The sequence below is a fragment of the Dama dama genome, chromosome 20 (genome assembly GCF_033118175.1).
Source record: "Dama dama isolate Ldn47 chromosome 20, ASM3311817v1, whole genome shotgun sequence".
In the NCBI taxonomy this organism is placed as follows: Eukaryota; Metazoa; Chordata; class Mammalia; order Artiodactyla; family Cervidae; genus Dama; species Dama dama.
In genome coordinates, this window is record NC_083700.1 from 68767331 (window position 1) to 68772110 (window position 4780).

The following is a 4780-nucleotide window of genomic DNA, read 5'->3' on the forward strand; positions in this document are numbered from 1 at the left end:
AAGATAGACTATTTGTCCAACCATCCCAGAAGGAAACATTAAGTCTGTTAGTTTCAATCATTTACTTACATGGGCATTAATGCCCTTGGGTTTCACATCTTTAGACACAAATGTCAATAATCAGGATGTGGTACAGGTAGATGCTAGCAAGGACTAATTCACAGGCATTTTCTGACTTAAACTCTTACTCTTGCAGGTACAGATGCGGTAGGGAATCAGTATTTATTATATATTTATTCCATTTTGGAGGCATTTTTAACTGAGTTATAATAGACAAATATTATATTAGTTTCAGTAGAAAACTTGAGGATTTAAAATTTTTATATATTGTGAAATGATCACTACACTAAGTCTAGTTAATGTACATCACCATATATGAAAAAGAAAAAAAAAGTGAAAGTGCTAGTCTTTCAGTCGTGTCTGATTCTTTGTGACCACAGGGATCGTAGCTCGTCAGGTCCCTCTGTTCACGGGATTCTCCAGGCAAGAATACTGGCATGGGTTGCCATGCCCTCCTCCAGGGGATCTTCCTGACCCAGGGATTGAACCTGGGTCTCCAGTATTGCAAGAAAATTTTTTACCATCTGAGTCACGAAGCCCATCGCCATATACAGTTATGTCTTTTTTTCTTATAATGAGAACTTCTAAGATTTACACTCTTACCAACTTTCAAATATGCAATATAGTATTATTACTTACAGTCATCATGGTGTACATTACATCCCCATGACTTATTTTATAACTGGAAGTTTCTACCTTTTCAATCTTTTCACCCATGTGGCCCACCCCTCACAGTCTACCTTTGGCAACTACTAATCTGTTCTCAGTATCTATGAGCTTGGTTTTATTTTTTTATTTTTTGTTGCTATTAGGTTGGTGCAAAAGTAACTACGATTTTGGACCCTGAATTTTAAATCACTATAACTAGGCTCAAACACATCTCTATTAATCAAAATAGGAACCATTACAAATCAACACATTTTTGTCAATGAGAAAGGTTTGTTTATTCCTGTAGCATAAAAATCCATGCTTTAGGATTTAACAAACTTTTGGAAAGCATTTTCTGCTTCCTGCTGGTTGTGGAAGCATTTTCCCTGTAAAAAGTTGTCAAGATGTTTGAAGAAGTGGTAGTGAGTTGGCAAGAAGTCAGGTGAACATGGCACATAAGGCAAAACGTTGTAGCCCAATCGTTCAGCTTTTGAAGTGTTGTTTGTGTGACATGTGATCAGGCGTTGTCGTGGAGAAGAACTGGGCCCTTTCTGTTCACAATGTTGGCTGTAGGCATTGCAGTTTTGGGTGCATCTAATTGATTTGCTGAGCATACTTGTCAGATGTAACGGTTTCTCTGGAATTCAGAAAGTTGTAGTGGATCAGACTGGCAGCAGACCACCAAACAGTGACCAAGACCCTTTTTTTGGTGCAAGTTTGGCTTTGGGAAGTGCTTTGGAGCTGCATCTCAGTTCAACCACTGAGCTGGTTGTCATGTAAAATCTCCTTTTCCTCTCATGTCACAATCTAATCGAGAAATGGTTTGTTGTTGCATAGAATAAGAAAAGATGACGCTTCAAAACGACATTTTTTTCTTTTTTGGTCAACTCATGAGGCACCCACTTATCGAGCTTCTTCACCTTTCCAATTTGCTTCAAATACTCTGGGAGTTGGTGATGGACAGGGAGGCCTGGTGTGCTGCAGTCCATGGGGTTGCAAAGAGTCAGACACGACTGAGTGACTGAACTGAACTGAACCAAATGACCATAGAATGGTTGATGCTGAATTCTTGGGCAACTTCCCCTGTAGTTGGAAGAGGACCAGCTTCTCTCAATGGTCATTGTCAACTTCCAATGGCTGGACACTATGCTCATCTTTAAGGCTCTCATCTCCTTTGCAAAACTTCTTAAACCACCACTCACTGTACATTCATTAGCAGTTCCTGGGCCAAATGCTTTGTTGTGAGTTTCTCTCTGCTGCTTTATGACTCATTTTGAACTCAAATAAGAAAATCATTCAAATTTGCTTTTTATGTAACATCATTTCCATAGTCTAAAACACATATAAAATAAACAGCAAGTAAGAATTCATTAGTAAAAAGTATAAAGCAAGAAATGTACATTACAAGGATGCACAACATAACCACATTTAAGAATGTATTCCATGAAAGTATGCCAAGAATTTATCAAATGGCAAAGTTCAACAATGCAAAACCACACTTGAGCACCAAACTAATTTTTTTTTAATCCCACATTACTCCATTTGTATTTTATTATATGTGTGTGGGTGTATTCTACTTCTCTTAACTATTCATCCACGAATGAAGACTTATGTTGTTTCCATATCTTGACTACTATATTGCAAACATAATGCTGACATGTACATGGAGGTACATATATATCTTTGAATTAGCACTGTGGGCTTCCCTCATAGCTCAGTTGGTAAAGAATCCACCTGCAATGTGGGAGACCTGGAAAGATCCCCTGGAGAAGGGAACGGCTACTCACTCCAGTATTCTGGCCTGGAGAATTCCATGCATGTATAATCCTGGGGTTGCAAAGAGTCAGACATGACTGAGCGACTTTCACTTTTCATTTTAGGGGAATAAATACTCAGAAAAGGAATTGCTGGATCATGTGGTAATTCTATTTTTAATTTTTTGAGGAAATTTGATACTGTTTTCCATAGTAGCTGCACTGATTTACATTCCTACCAATGCACAATGGTTCTCTTTACTTAATATATTTTCCAACATTTATCATTTCCTGTCTTTTAAAATATAGCATTTTAACAGATGTGAGGTAATATCTCATTGTGGTTTTGATTTGCATTTCTTTAATGACTAATGATGTTGAACATCTTTTCACATACCTTTTGTCCATCTGTACGTCTTATTGGAAAATATCTATCTAGATCTTCTGACAATTTTAAATCAAATCATTAGTTGTATGAATTCACATATTTTGGATATTAGCTCTTATTAGATACATGATTTGCAAATATTTTCTGCTGTTCAATAGGTTGCTTTATCATTTTGTTGATGGATCCCTTGCTGTACAGAAGTTTTTTCAGTTTAGTGTAGTCTCTCTTACTCATTTTTGATTCTGTTACCTTTGTTTTGGTATCAGATTCAAAAAATCATTACCAAACCTATGTTAAGAAGCTTACTAGCGCGCAGGCGCCGGGGGCGTGGTCTCGGCCGCGCGCCCTGCGTGCTGAGGCAACCTGCAGCCGTTAGCGCGGCTTGGGCGGTTGTCTTGGAGAAGCAAGATGGCGGCGGTGGCTGCCGCGGTGGTGGCGGAGGAGGGTACGGACCTGCGGGACCTGCTGGTGCAGACGCTGGAGAACAGCGGGGTCCTGAACCGCATCAAGGCTGAACTCCGGGCAGCTGTGTTTTTAGCACTAGAGGAGCAAGAAAAAGTAGAGAACAAAACTCCTTTAGTTAATGAGAGCCTGAAAAAGTTTTTAAATACAAAAGACGGCCGGCTGGTGGCCAGTCTCGTTGCCGAATTTCTTCAGTTTTTTAATCTTGCCTTTACCTTGGCAGTTTTTCAGCCTGAAACTAGCACATTTCAAGGTCTTGAAGGTCGAGAGAATTTAGCCCGAGATTTAGGAATTATTGAAGCCGAAGGTACTGTGGGTGGACCCTTATTATTAGAAGTGATCAGACGCTGTCAACAGAAAGAAAAAGGGTCAACCAGTGGGGAAGGTACACTGGACCTGTCTGATATACATTCTCCACCAAAGTCACCAGAAGGAAAAACAGGTGCACACACTCCTCCCAGTAAGATACCAAGGTATAAAGGACAAGGTAAGAAGAAGACAAGCGGGCAGCAGTCTGGTGCCAAGAAGGCCAGCAATGATGCCAGTCACAGTGATACCAGTATCGCATCATCAGAGCCAAAGAGCAGAAGTAGTCTTCACTTACTGGCCCATGAAGCTAAAATCAGGTCCTTGTTAGGCAACAACAGTCTCGATGTCAATGCCAAAGCGGGCCCGGTCCAGATGAAGATGACCTGGAAGGGAATTCTTTCTTTGATGACCCCGTTCCTAAACCAGAAGCACCGTACGGTTGGAGAAGTGAACCCAGTAAGCAAGCAGGAAGCCTTGCATCGCTCTCTGATGCGCCCCCCCCGCCCCCCCACTAAAAAGTGGACTCAGCTCCCTTGCTGGAGCCCCTTCATTGAAAGAGTCTGAAAGTAAAAGGGGAAACCCAATTCTAAAAGATGTTAAATTGGTCAACGATAAAATTGGATCACTTGGATTAGGGACTGGAGAAGATGACTATGTTGATGATTTTAATAGCACCAGCCATCGCTCAGAGAAGAGTGAGCTGAGTATTGGGGAAGAGATTGAGGAGGACTTCTCTGTGGAAATGGATAACGCCAACACCAGTGATACACTTGAGGACCTGACGCAGGACCTGACGGTGTCGCAGCTCAGTGACGTCGCTGATTACCTGGAAGATGTGGCCTAGGCCCGCGCCTGGCAGGGTGCTGTCGGCAGAGGACGGGACTCGGATCAGTTCCCTCCAGACGATCGCTCTTTGCTGGAATGTCTGCTCCCTTGTATTTCAAAGGATTACAGATATTTAAAAAAATTAACTTTTCATTATACTAAACAAAATAATTCCTATTTGAGCCCATGTGTGGAAGATTTAATATTCCTAATTTGGTCTAGGTACATGCTTCTCTATGAAAGTTGATTAGGCTCAAATTTACCACAAGGAGGGAGCCGGTACAGTACTGGCATTAAGCGCATCGCGAAGGCGGCAGTAGAGCTGTGGGTTCAC

The 4780-nt window shown here is 41.2% G+C and overlaps 1 pseudogene; it reads left to right on the plus strand.

Moving 5' to 3' along the window:
• Positions 1-3202: 3202 nt before the first annotated feature.
• Positions 3203-4465, plus strand: LOC133041184 (centrosomal protein 43-like; annotated as a pseudogene).
• Positions 4466-4780: the final 315 nt, after the last annotated feature.